A 15332-nucleotide genomic window follows, 5' to 3' on the forward strand; every position below is an offset into this window, starting at 1 on the left:
TTGTTAACTATATCGTGTTGAGAATTGAGAATTCGCTGAATATATCTGAAGGTCTTGTTCAGCATACACCGATTACATAAAAATGTGTAACTTCTTGTTAATGCCCTGCAACCTGATGACATAAAGATTAGCATTTAAACAGGGATAATGGTAATATGACAATAATATGTGACTTGTGTTAAATAAATGGGGAATTTATTACTTTATCTTTATTATTACACAATTAAATGCGGATTGTAATTACTGGAATTGTTTATCAAGATAATGGGAATTACACACTAACATTTATTTGATGATATGATTTGATGATAACTTGCTTTCTTGCTTGGTGTTTTCGGGGTTTTGTTTAAAGTTCAGTATATGCCATTTCCTAGCAGAGATGGAAAGTTACTATATATTTACTTTACATGAACATTTTAATATTTTCATTGTGTGGCACTTTCTGCACCATTAACTTCCATAAGGAAATGTGTATGTGTATACAGTAGCTAACAGCACCACCTAAACCAGCATTGTCATTGCAATGCCACTTATTCATTACTGCAGCAAATAATCTGACAGGGGTCGTTCTTTTTAATGTGCATTCTTTAGTTCAGTAGGCTGCTCCTACAGCAATACCTCTTTGTAAAGTAAATACAATTTTAAGTGTTCTTACTGTAATAAAGTATTTTTCATTTTAATATTGCTACTTTTCAGAATAGTTCTGCCTGCACAGGTTCTTGGCACATTACCAGCAGCTGAAAGAAAAAAAACAACCTCTTGACTTGCTACAATCAAGAACTGCCCTGTAGCCATACCATGAATACCTTTTATGCACAGATGGTGACTACAGAGCTGCACTAGTCCAGAACGCCAACTCCTCTTAACAGATCAGGTGACTCAACACCTTTACCTCTCTTCAACCTGCATGCTGACATGGGTGGAAAGGTTGAAGGGTGTGTGTGCACAACCAGGCTGCAAATGGTCCAATCCTGTTGAGGCAAGAGGACACTCTGATATTTGTAAGTGAGATGAGTGACGCCCAGCTGCAGACACAGACTTTAAAACTGTTCATCCTCTGGCCTCCTCTTAAGAACAACACTACACTAAGAGCTCACCACACAGATCACTGGATTGATTACTGTCCTCACTGATTAAATATTGAGTTGTTTGTTACTCCTGACACACCTCGACACATCAATTTTGTGTCAGCACAACAAAGCAACACCATCTCTTGACACAGTTTGCTTTTGGCAATTTCATATTATTTCCTGTGCAATAGACCTTTTTTCACAGCAGACATTTCAACTCATCAAAGCAGGAAATGCACAGGTTTGACTACACCTGCTCCATCAACAGTGCCTTTGTTGTACAATTGGGTAAATTATATTCTACAGAATTGGAAGGTTATTGGTGATGACTCATTTCATTGTGAAGATATGATGTTTAATTGTGAGGAAAACAAACAGCAGTATGAGGGTGATTTTCATCAGAGAATGTAATATTACAATTTAGAACTACAATTGAAATAGTGATATGTTGCTGTTTACTATTTAAGTTATTACTAAAGTCAGTGTCATATAAAAGTGAGAATTTGACTTAGAGAGCACAAAAGTGTTGCTTTGCTTTAATTCTGTCAAATTCAGGTTCAACTGGTGGCTTTTAAACTGTGTCATCAGGACCTGATTAGCTACTGAATGAAGTCTATGTGCAGGAAATAAACTGCAGTAAGATGAGCAGGTATGAAATTTGAGTCTTCACTGGGGCACCTGCAAAGCTGCAATCAGTGATAAAAGGAAATGACAGTATGTGTTGTGGCTTCTGTCTGAACACAGGCACATGCAGCCGACTCCTGGACTTACAGTAGTCATTTAAGGCACCACTCCTAGACCTTTCTAATCCATGGATTACAAAAACCCTGACTTCCTTCTGTTAGTGACAGACCAGACAACACACTTTATCTGATGTGCTGTGTACTCAGACTGACAAAAAGTCAACATTAGAGTCAAAACAAGAGAGGCTGAGTAAAAGGTTTTGAGGCAAAAATGTTGCCTGCCACATTTCGCCTGTCCCCCAACCATCCTGAACATGTCAAGATGATACTCAGTTTAGAAAATGGATGTAGGTAAGCAAATTTCACATGATAAATAGGACAGATTTCTTACACTCTTCTGACATTGCTTGTTGGTTGAATTCCCATACTAGGCGTGGCACTCAGGTTTTGAGAAAGTCAAGTTCCCTGTTCAGCTCATGATGCCACTGACCCATGCCTTCGCCCACAATGCATTCTTTTGTTGCGTTCTACATGACAGCCTGTCAACCAACCTGTGCCAGCCTGGCCATGCAGCCCACATCTCCAGTAAACCACTCCCAATTCCAACCTCCACTTCTGTATTGTTTGCATAGTCTGCCTAAACTGAGGTTATCACACTCACAACTCATAAAAGATGATAAAAGTTAGTGTAGTGTGATTGCCATTTTCTCTGAGTGACCATTATCAATCATGGACTAATACTTGGCTTCACGGTGACAGGTTTAAACTAAAAACAATATTGTTGCACTGGGCTGTCAATTACCAAAACAAGTTCTGCGCCAAGATAAAGTCAACAGGGATTCCTCAGTGACAGATTGCATGCTGACAGCTTCTCTGTTAGTAGAATGATCATCTTCATCCACGCAAAGGCTAAAACCCTCACTGTGTCATTTAACAGCCCCACACACGATTTTTATCATCCACTGTTTTACAGTTTACACTTTGAATTTCGAGTACTTTGCTCTCATCTAAAGAGACTTCAGCATCTTATCAAATAATTACTGGAAAGAATCAAACTGTTGAGCTTCCTGTTTGACTTGTTTCCTCACTCCAGCTCAACCTGCTTCCACATGTGCCCTTCATTTGAAGCTGTTATGCAAAGTTTTACTACAATATGCTCTCACCGATCTTTCCACAGAACAGCTGGGAGTACTGAAGCTGATCTCAGATAGCAGTGAAGTTTGTGACATCTCACTGATAAATGATGTGTATCTTACTCAAGTTAGCCTCTCCCAGTTGGCAAAGCAGTTGGTTATGTGACTGAGGTCAGATCACATTTGTATGATAAGGACACTGCCAAATACCAACCTTGCCTGAATAGTGACAGTTTCATGTTCTCACATGAATATATTTTTATTTTTTACTTTGTGTTGTAATCTTTTCAGTACCCTCACGCACTTGTATTGTCATGTTAAAAACAAAACGCCCTTGTTAAAAGGAATTAGAGCACAATTTTTCCTTCTTTCCAATTTACAGTAGGAAAAACTGCTACTCTTCAAAGGAAAAGGAAACAAACACACACACACACACATATATATATATATATCCTTTTCCTTTTCAAAGGAAACATTCCTGTTATTCCTGTTATACACACACACACACACGCACACACACACATATATATACATATATAAAAATATGTATATATATCCTTTTCCTTTTCAAAGGAAACATTCCTGTTATTCCTGTTATACACACACACACACACACGCACACACACACACACACACACACACATACACACAAACAAACACACACACACACACACACACACCTGTTGAACTGCTTGTTAACACAAATATCTAATCAGCCAATCACATGGCAGCAACTCAATGCATTTAGGATTGTACAGATGGTCAAGACGCCCCCGCTGAAGTTCAAACCGAGCATCAGAATGGCGAAGAAAGGTGATTTAAGTGACTTTGAAGTGGCATAGTTGTTGGTGCCAGATGGGCTGGTCTGAGTTATTCACAAACTGCTGATCTACTGGGATTCCCCCACACAACCATCTCTAGGGTTTACAGAGAATGGTCTGAAAAAGAGAAAATATTGAGTGAGCGGCAGTTCTCTGGGTGAAAATGCCGTGTTGATGCCAGAGGTCGGAGGAGAATTGGACAATAAAATATTGGAAAAACGTTGCCTGGTCTGATGAGTCTTGATTTCTGGTGCGACATTCAGATGGTTGGGTTGGGATTTGGCGTCAACAACATGAAAGCATGGATCCATCCTGCCTTGTATCAATGGTTGAGGTTGGTGCTGGTGGTGTAATGGTGTGGGGGTATTTTCTTGGCACACTTTGGGCCCCTTAGTACCAACTGAAAATCATTTAAACACCACAGCCTACCTGAGTATTGTTGCTGACCATGTCCATCCATTCATGACCACAGCGTATCTATCTTCTGATGGCTGCTTCCGACTCTATTATGTGCCATATCACAAAGCTCAAATTTTCTCAAATTGGTTTCTTGAACATGACAATGAGTTCACTGTACTCAGATGGCCTCCACAGTCACCAGATCTCAATCCAACTGGGCACCTTTTGGGATGTGGTTGAGCGGGAGATTCGCATCATGGATGTGTAGCAGACAAATCTGTAGTAGCAAGGTGTACCTAATAAAGTGGCTGGTGTGTGTGTGTGTGTGTGTGTGTGTGTGTGTGTGTGTGTGTGTGTGTGTGTGTGTGTGTATATATATATATATATACATATACATTTTTCGTAGACCTTTTTCACATTTGTTTGTTGCAATATTATTTTTTTGAAAAAGACAAATATGGCAGAGACTTATTTCTGGGGTTGGACACAATCCACCTACTTTGTTTTGAAAACCTCTGGTAGCAGCACGTACCATCAGTCATTGTTACTGTCCATTCATTACTCTCCAGTGCCATCTTGTGGAGGTGAATGAAAAAGACAGTTATCATTCAGTTGAGGTACATTGTACTACACATTGTACAATGGATAAATGGCTGAGGTGGCCACAATCTAAACACCTCTTAACACCAGTCTTGATGTTACTATATTCAGTGAGTGAAACATCAAATTATGATCTTTGAATGAAATAAAAATGCACCATAGACATCAAGATAAGATAAAATAAGATAAGATCAATTAAAAGTAAAATAAACTAACAACAACAACAGCAACAGCAACAACAGCAGCAACAACTACAACAACAACAACAACAATAATAATAATAATAATAATAATAAAAAACATGTAACAATGTAAATTAAAAAATCAACTATACAAGAGCAATTCAAGTCAAAATAATAAAGCCAACAACATATACCCACCCACAAACAGTGTTGCACCTTAAATTAGAAAAAAGAGACACCACACTTTGTACTAGTGTAGTATAACAGAGGATCACATACAGTATGAGATATTTTATTAAAACTCTTAAATGCTTTGATGTGAAAAAAATACTTGCAAAATTGAAAGCAAGAATGTGTTAATTTTGTACCATAAAAGTTCATTTAAATTTGAGGTAAACCAAGTTCCTCTCCTGTTGTATTTCTAAATTCTGGCAGCAGAGGGCAGCAGACTGTCACGCTTCAAAGCTGTAGAATGCACGAATGAATTTTCCCATTTTTTTTTGACCTGTTGATATTGAATGTGGAAATATCTGCACTCTACAATGTTAATATATTTGAACTATAAAGTTTGTACTGTACTGCATTAAGTTTGTTCCTAATCATAGTTTACGCTATCTCCAAAAATACATACATAGTATTTTATATACATAGTATAAAGAAAAATCTAAAAGATTATCATAAACGGCAAACTTAAACATTCAGGAGCCTGGTTATAATGCGCCTCATAATGCATTTTATTTTTACAGGTTTGTTTATCATGTGATATGAAATAGACATACTGTTCACAAGGCAGATTTTCATGTGCTTCAAAATTAACTTCTATACATTATAGTAGGTTTATTTCAGTGTTAACCCCATACCATGACCTCAGTCATCACAAACAAGTACTGAAGATGTAAGTAGAATGAACCTTTATGAGTTTATACACTTTGCGTAACCAATTAATTAAAAGATCATCAAAACTGAGGGGCCTGCTTTCAACTCAACCAAAAGTAGAAGGAATGTTTTGCACATTACATGGATTCAGGCCTGAAAACACCTCAATGCTTGAGAAATGTTTTGTGTTATGCCCCATGGTGACTCCATAGAAAAGATTGGTAAACAACATCCAGCGTTGGACCTGGTGACCCCTCAGTTTTCTTCATTCCAGCACGTCCCGTTTCAGATAACTTTGAAGTCAAAGACAAAAAAGGAAAATGTATCCCCGGGGTCTTTGGAATTCATGTGAGGACCCACAAAAACAACACTTCATCAGGGGCACCATTCAGAATAGTGATCAGCAATATATGGAGGAATTCAAATGAGAAGCATTGTGTGAGTGGAAAAGCCAAAGAGATTTGTCTCGTCCCTGGCCCCTTCCTCCTTTTTACCATCCTCTCATGAGTGACTTTGATGTGGACAAGATGATTGAAAAACAAAGCAGCATGGCCCGATTTAATTCCAGCGGAGAATAGATTAGTGGAATGAGTGGGTGGGAAGGGGAGGTGAGGGGCAGAATGCAGCTTCATAAGAGAGACTCAAGAAAATCACATTTCAGCTAGTGTATCAATCTGTGAAGGAAAGGAGGGGAGGGTAGGGGAGAGGAGAGGGGAGGGGGGGCAACGAGGAGATACAGAGTGGGGTAAAGTGAGCGGGGTGTGAGAAAAGGAGCTCCTGTTGATCGCTCTTTAGAAAAGGCCCCCCACTCTCCTGCTGGGTTCTGCTCAGCTCTTGTCCTCCTGGTACAATGCTGGTGGAGCGGCTGACCCCCCTCCCACCACCAACACCACCACCCCAGAACCCACCCCATGTGCCCCCCAACTGCCCTCCATGTGCTGGGGCTACGCTGACAGCCTGGACCCCAGACCCCAGCATATGGAGGCCAGACCAAGGGGCTTGCTCTCCAATGTGCTCCACAGCTGGGGCTCTGCTGGAGTGGGCAGCAGAGCCTCATGCTACCACATGCTCTCTGCTGACTCTCTTTACCCACACAGTTCAATGTTTGAACTAGTGCAGACAAGCTGAACATTGGAGGACTTATAAGGTCAGTTCACCCAAATTATAAAAAGAAAAACATATCTTCTCAGTTACTTGTAGTGATATCAGACCATGAAGATACTGGTGGTTTCACTTAAACAGGTTTCAAGATATCTGTCTTTGAGATTTCTGCCTCCTCAAAAATACAAAAGAGCAGACATACTATTTAAACCCTGTGTTTCACAATATTAAATTGTCTTGCTTAAGCAAGACTTTTGGAGGTGAATGGAATTTTATTTGTGGTGTTTAAAGCACTGATAAATTATATTTAAAAATTCAACAGCAAGATATCTTTCCTGTTACAGTCAACAGAGCACTGTCAAAGGTTTACATATATATTCTTTGATTAAAAGTTTACCCCTGTTATAAAGTAAACTGAACTCTGAACAGAGGTTCATTGTTGATAGCACAGTATCATTGAACCACGTCACTTCCACTGACCCAGCAGGGGGTCCATCTTTACATATGTGTGTGTGTAAAAGACAGTGGTCAGTTCTAGCCTTTTGGAGAAAGTCCAAAACAGGTCTTGTGAAAGCAAGTCTCAAGTCTGTTGACACATATACAGGAAATATGGCTCCAGTTCTCAGTAGCTATATCAATATGATCAACACAGTGCAGAGGAAAATTCTAAAGGATAACACAGATACAGACATACAGCTAAACAAGTATAACAAGCTAAATAAAAATATAGTTTTATATTCAACAAGAGCCAGGCAGCTCTATGATGCCTGGCTCTTGTTGAATATAAAACAAGATACAAGATCTACAAGATCTGCCTGTCATCGCTCTTTCTGTCTTATTGTTTTTCCAGGTCAGAACTTAAGCCCTGAATGTTTTTACTTTCTCATTCAAATTTTTTTCCTTACATATGCCCGACTTATGAAAGTCTTAAAGTCAACAGCTCTGAGGTCTATTTCATAGAAGTGATTAAATAATGTTTGTGTTCAAGAGGTTGCACGTGAACAAACACATACAGATCCATATTTGCTCAAAAGGGACAATAGCTTTCATGTCATCTTCACTGATCCAATCACTGAAAGGCCACAGGATCAACCCAGAAACCGAGCTCCAGTAACTATCTTATTTACACTCCACAAGTTTACAAATCATCTAGACCGCACAAATCAGACTATGAATCAAGTGCACTTGTCAGCTGCAGTAAGAGCTTTAGTTTTGGGCCCATCCTCAACCCCTCAATTCTGACACAAACTAATGTTGACTCACGGCAGGAATATGTGGCTATTATGATGCTAATGAGAGCTTTAACCACCTACTTAACCACATAGCCCTCGCTCTCTATACAGCACTCAACCTGATCACGGAGTGTGTATGTGTGTGTGTGTGTGCGGTGTGAGTGTGTGTGTGTGTGGGTGTGTGTGTGAGTGTGTGTGTGTGTATGTGTGTGTGTGTGTGTGAGAGAGAGAGAGAGAGACAGAGAGAGAGAGAGACAGTAAAGGGCAGAAGCAAAAAGGGAAAAGTGACAAGATGAGTATGCCAGAAGGAAGCACTTTTTAACTTTTACTGGGTCACAATTCAAAATGATTCGGCAGCGCAGTAATACAGTGTTTTATATAAACAAGTATGCTGATTAGGGCAAGCTGAAGCTACCTTTCCTCTTTGTTCTGCGTCTTAAAGCTTTGCTATTGTCACACACAGGATTTTGGACCGGTTTGAGGTGAGCAATGATCAGAGTGATTCTGCTTGTTACCTGTCTGGGTGGCTTTGGCTGTCAGGCTTGTGTTGGTGGAGACAAGGGTCACCAGTTAGCGCTATGACCCTTTAATACCAGGGGATGCTTGCTGCTTGGCCTGGCATGGCACAATACAGTGCTGGAGCAAGGACAGGTGGTCATTAAAACTGCTGTAATCCCCTCCATGAATAGCTCATGGGCAGGAAGACAGAGAGAGAAAGGGCAATGAGAGAGTGATGGGGAGAAAAAGACAAAGAGAAAGCGACAGACAGGGCAACAGGGAGAGAGAGAAAGAGAGAGAGAGAGGTGAGGGTGGGGAGCGTTTGATGCTTGGACCGTGGGGCTCTTTAGCACAGTCTGCGGGCCGTGCTTCAGAGCGGATGTGTTAACAGTTTCGGGCTCAATGGAGGGAGAAATCCCTACAAAGGGAGGTGTACAAATATTGTGGGAAATCCGTCCTCTCTTTAATATTTCATGAAGGCCCACAATCTATTCATGGGACTCCATTCCTTTGGAGGGGCCCACATTCAGGCTCACTCCGCAGACTCAATGGGCAGCCCTTAATTGAGTGCCCGCTCATTCTTCGTCTCCCTGGCAGATTGTTCCCCATGAAAGCCCCTGCCTCTTCATCCTCCTCTTCTTCTCCCTGAGAGTGGCCAAAGAAAAGGGGGCATGCCTTGCTGGTGGTGCATGTGGGAGGGTGAAATAAGTAGGAGGGGGTAGTTGTGGATCAAATATGATAATAGGGCAAGAGGGGATGGTAGTGCGCTGAGAGGTGGGGGTAGGGGGCTAATCCTTGGGGTGGATGATGGAGAGAGGACGAGAGGAGGGGCCCTGCATTCCCCTGGATGGCAGGAGTGCGCGTGGTAGCGTGTCTGTGGTATGTGTCTATGGGGAATGGCTGAGTGTGTGTTGGGCAGGGCCTGGTTAATACTCCTTGGCACAGAAAGGGCAGGTTTGCGTGAATCTCCTTGTCATTTTTGCCTCTATTAGACAAAAAGATTGGAACCAAGACAGAAAGGTAGGACATGTTCCATCAGAAGCACAAAGCTAGAATGTGCAGGCAAAATACAACTTACAATAACATTCATTTGGACACACCATAATGGGAAAATGTTTCAAAACTTTTGACTGGTACTGTAGTTAAATAAAGTTTCTTAATCAGGGGCAACAAGTCAGGAACATAGATCCTTAGAATTCACAAATATTGTAAGTAGGATAACACTCATTTCAACACACATTTTGGTGTTTGAAGGGACACTCCACTGATTTTAGCTGGCTTAACAAACTGGTGGTGTAGGGTTTGAAAGAAATTGGCATTTAGGATGCAGGGAGGTCTAATGAAAGACTCCATTGAGCTGTATTATGGGAAATGTTTTGGAGTTGTTTTGATCACAAAGGGTGACTTTCATTAAGAAGAACGCAACAGAAAAATGTGTCAGGGCTCAGCCCAAGTGTTTGTGAATATAGTGTTGATTTATCTGCAAAATATTTTGACCCCCAGAATTTTTAGCATCTCATGTCTTTCATTTTAATATCTAATCACTGCAATGCATCCAACTAATTTGGCACTACCTTCTGTCATGATAACAGGGAGTTTTTCAACAAATCCTGGCCATAATATTTGATTTTTTACTTTTGATCTTACATCTTCCACATAAAAAGTGTAAGTTGATACTGAGGAGAAGAAAATCTAATGAAAAATCTAGTAAAATAAAAAAGTGAAAATGGGCAGTTTGGGTGTAACACAAAAAATCAGATCTTTGATAGATCAAAATTCATGTCTATGGATGTTTTTCAGACTGTGCGGATGAAGATCTACAGATGAATTTTAAGACTCCATAAATGTACACCTCATGCAAGCACTGAGTGCTTCATCCAGCCTTAGGCTGGCTCAGTGTCCTGGCTCAAGGTGAATAGCCAGCTGGGAGGTTGACCTGGGGGCTTGGGCATAATCAAGGCTCCTGTGGGCCTCCAGCTGCAGCCCGGGCTCCTGATCCCTGATTAAAGGTCATCCTGTTCCTTCTAAGGGCCTGTAAGACCCTGGGAGCCTAGCTCACTCCCAGTGACTCCCCTTCACCTCTCCGATGTGTGTCCAACAGGCTTATGCTAGCTCATGACGAATGGAGATGACCTGCAGAGAGGAGTCCCAGAGAGAGGAAAATCCTCTACATCCACAACACAGACTCACAGTCACACATGCAGAAAACACTAGCAAGGATATACACACACAATCACTAGATGCATAATTTAGCCCTGTGGTACCACGCCTGGTATCCAGCTCATGCAACCCCTGGTGGAGTGTGGCAGAGCCATGCTAAATGGATTCAGCAGAGGAAGAGATTTAAAGCTTTCATAGCTCTCAGTGTGTTCCAGGCGGCCGCACCTCAGGGCTTTGATGAATTGTCCTCAGGTTAATTTCTGGATTTTGAGAGAGTGTTTATAGTGGTGACCCAGCTATGACTCAGTGCTGCCAGGGTTTACTGGGATTTGTGTGATCATGAGGTTTAATTTTTTTTTAAACAGAATGTCCTGTATGTATTTATTAAAGGGTCAAAATTCCAGCAACACTTGTAGTTGCTGAGTGTTGAGTTTGTTCCCTTTAAGACTGCTTTCCCTTCTCCATGATCCTTGAAGGAGGTGTATTGAGAAGTGTGAAGGAGTGAGAAGACTGTGAGAAGTTCAGCTCTAATACAACGCTCTTGCAAGTCAACCTTAAAAATATAGGGAGAAACATACATTGTTTGCTGGTAATCCTCAACCAAAAGCATAATACTGTGAATCCAGGGCTAAATCTGTAAAATCATTATTATGCAAAACCCTGGAAAAAAAAGAAAGGACTTTTTTGAATCTTGTAATATGATTGTAGTTTGCTTGTTAACCTAACAAGTGCAGATGATTAAATTCACAGACTTAATCCCTGGCGGCACATGGGCTCAGGAGGAAGTGGTCCAGGAACAGTCTAATCCAGATCTCCGGATATGGGACACTCTCACCATGCCGCTCCACTGGGCCTTTGTATGAGCAGGTATTAACACCACAAGTGCCGCCTGAGACTGAGATGGGCCAATGATTAGAAGAACTACTGACCGACTTGGTTGATGCTCTAAGAAGTGGGAGTTGATGGTGGGTTTTATTCATTAACGCCTAACCTTGCACAACTTCTTTTTTCCATGACTGAATCTCTAAATATATTAGAACTGATTCAAGTTTGGAGATGTTCCTGCTAACTTTTATTATTCATTTTTAAAGACACTATGGAAACTCTGCCTTCTCATTAATTGCCCCATTATGTATCCAATTTAAAAGCTTGACCTGTTGCAGCCCTTGTCTATAAATTAATTCTGCTAAGTGGCAGCATAAAACCCCAGAATTATTTATACTTATACTATTGGTCAGGGTGTCACTTAGATAAACACAGCGGAGGTTCATCTCATCTGGTCCACAAAAAGCCAGAGTGTGCCGTTACCAATGGCTCTGCTGAACTTTAACCCTGATGGGTCACAGAAAGCATTTGTCCCTCGGTAATTGGACAGAAGGGCCCTTTCGCTCTTCATTTAACCTTTGGGGTCCAAATCTTTCTTCCAAGACTACCATAAAGCCCCTGGTCCTGACCCAGTGTTTTCAGGCCTATCCTTCCACCCCCATCATGGGCCTTTGAAAGCCAGAGAAAAGCTGGAGTGTGCTTGCCCTGTCAGAGACAATGGCAGAGTTAGTGACCCCTGACCCCACAGGCTGACGCCTTTCTTCCTGGATCAGGCACTGCCTTTCGCTATGGTAGGTTATTACTCCACAGCTTGGCAACAGAAAGAGGGTAAACACTTGTTAAGATTCTTCTTCTCTAGGCTCTCCCCCAGCTTCTTTTCACTCTTGGTCGCTCGGCTTATATTTTTTTCTCTTCTGGGGGGTGTGTGGGTCTGTTTAAGGATGGACAGGAGTTAAGGCAGGTCCTTTGTTTGAAATTCAGGCAGCAGCTTCATAATCCATCACTCTGGCAGCTCTTTGTCACTGGTCCAAAGGAGACCGGAGTCAGGGTAGTTCTGAGCATGGAGGAAAATAATGGGTTAAGTAATGTAAATGGTTTAGACATGCATCTGTTTTTGTTTAGAAACATTTGGATGTTTCATGAAAAAAGCAGCTTTTTGGACAAAAGCCTTTATAAAAGTATTTGTGTTGCAGACTTTCCACTTTTGACATGTATGCAAAAATTTGTAAAACGTGTGCAAGGGCAAACCTCCATGAAAGGAAAACTGGAATGATGCAAAAGCTACTACTAGTTAGTTAGTCTGGGACTTATCTGTCCACAATGTGAAAAATTGTCTTTAATTATCAAATATAACAGAGCTGTCCTCCCTAATCTCACATATTTCCAGACTGGTTAAAAGTCTGCACTGTTAAAAAAAATGTTCAGCGAAGGCTTAGTGGACGTGACCTAACTGACCTAACCTTGTTATTGGCATGAGACCAATTCTGTTTTTTTTCCTCTACTCCCAGTTTTTCAGTCCTGCATGTGGGGGCATTTGTTGTCTGATTTCTGTGACTCTAAATCCAACAAAATTGGGGTTTCATTCCACCCAGAAGTACTTCCTTTTCTTAATCTCTTGAGTGCTGCTCTGGATCCTTTTGTATCACTACAGTGTTACCAGGGAGATCTCCCCAGTGCCCTCCCCAACGCTGCAGTGGTCAGGAGAGGCCGGGGAAAGACAGTGGACCTCATGCGTCCAGATGCTGAGCATGTGGCCACGGTGAGAGGAGCATCCTGTGAGGTGGCTACAACCATATGGGCTAAAAAGGAGGACTCCTCTGGAGCTGCTGGCCTTCTCCTTGGGGACAGAAGACCATTGTCCTGGCTCTGCCCTCCATGCCACTTAATGGTGCAGAACAGCATTGTACAGTATTGTAAACTGCTCTCTGCTCCTTTTGCCCTGTCGGACCCTCAATAGCAGGCCCCTCTCCCTCTTTCCCTCTCACTCCCTCTAACTCAGTGGGTGTTTTAGTGCCCTCTTCTTTCATCCTTTTCCTCAGCCGCCTCCTCCCTTTGCTACTTTTGCTGGGTTGCTCAGTGTTCTCTTGAGTGATGGTCTAATTGTCAAGGAACAATTAAGCCATCTGATTTGTCCCCTCTCCTCTTGTCATGTCTGCTTTGTTTTAGAATGGGGCCGTCTGAGTACAGGAAAGGGCTGGAGGTCACTTCAATATCTGTCTGAGCTTTAATGTAAAGCCCCCACTTCCAACATATGAGACAAAAGCTCCCCGATATGTCAAAACATAAGACATGATTGCTTAAAATTTCTCCTTGCTATTAACAATTTGCTTATGAATCAGCTGTAATTATGATGAACTCACAACTCATATTCACATCATCGTATCATCTCTTTGGTCATTCAACAGGCTTGTGGAGAGTCAGACCTCAAAAAATGAGAGGAAAAGTGATTTATTGCTCCTTCTCTAATAATCAATCGACTTTAAGGCCTCCTTCTTGTAGGCCCAATAAAACTGTCTCTCCCTCTGTAGATTTCCAAGAAATATGTTCCCTTTTAATAGACAGGTGAACCAAACAGCTGGGAGACAGATTTGCCCAAGATGAGATGTCTGCACACTTTTACCCCTGCCTCTCCTATTGTTAGTTTAATGTCACATCTGTGACCCTGTCTGCTCCCTTCTCCTGTTTTGTCTTTCATCCTCTTCTGTGCTCATACCTTCCGCTCCATTTCATACTGTCTGGGTTCCTCCCTACATGTGGGGGCAAGGCTTGACACCGTAGTGCTGCAATAAGATGACCAGACCCTCGTGTCTAATCCTGTTTTAATTTGACCCTCCTCTGCAGATGTGCAGCTATTTTCCACATTGAAAAACAGAGAATGTAAATTCTCAGACATCTTCTTTCCAAGTTTTGATCCTTCACCTTCAGTTACACACACGCAAAGTTGTTGATTATGCCACAACAGTCTTAGGACGATATTGATTTCTGCAGTGTATTTGTTGTCTTGGGATAGACAGCAGGACTAATGCTGGCATTGAAGTAGCCACCAAAGAAACTCTCTGCCAACTTTGCTACGTGACTTCCACACCTTCCATTTTGTCTCATATCTAGTCACTGATGAAAAGAAAAATTTAATGGGAATAAAGTTGCTGCCATACATGACATAAAAAGTCACTGAATTGTTTGAACAGTATGGAAATTGTGTGGATCATATGCTATGACCTTTGAGGTCACGAGATCACAACTTAATTTGTCTATTCATTTAGTCTTTTATATATTGCAGTGTTTGGACTGACGCATTAGAGACTGATCTCCACCACCATCATCAAAATTTTTGTTTGTCCCTGCAAACTCCAGAGACTTAAATGAAGATGTTGTGGAAGCTCAGATATCTTACTAAAACTTTATTGTGTTTTTTTTTTAATTTTTTACTATCTATATACTACATATATATATATTTAGTATTTATTTAATTTACTAAATACACAAAAAAAAACCAACAAAAAAAAAACAAAAACTGTAGCATTTTTAGCACAGTTTGATCTTTGCTCTTACTAAGAGTAATATTGGATCAAAATTATGCAATTTCTTTCAGCTCTGAGAATGTGGTATTTGACTTTTGGTTTGGACTCTTGTGGTAGAACAAGAGACTCTTTTCCTCTTATACACAATACACTAACTCACAGTTGACACATACTGTAGAAAACTGTATATATTCAGGACCTTCCCAGAGGAAAGCAAAAATAATGTAAAAT

This window comes from Trachinotus anak, unplaced genomic scaffold, assembly GCF_046630095.1.
Source record: "Trachinotus anak isolate AG129_WGS33_773 ecotype Australia unplaced genomic scaffold, CSIRO_AGI_Tana_v1 ptg000004l, whole genome shotgun sequence".
NCBI classification, from domain to species: Eukaryota; Metazoa; Chordata; class Actinopteri; order Carangiformes; family Carangidae; genus Trachinotus; species Trachinotus anak.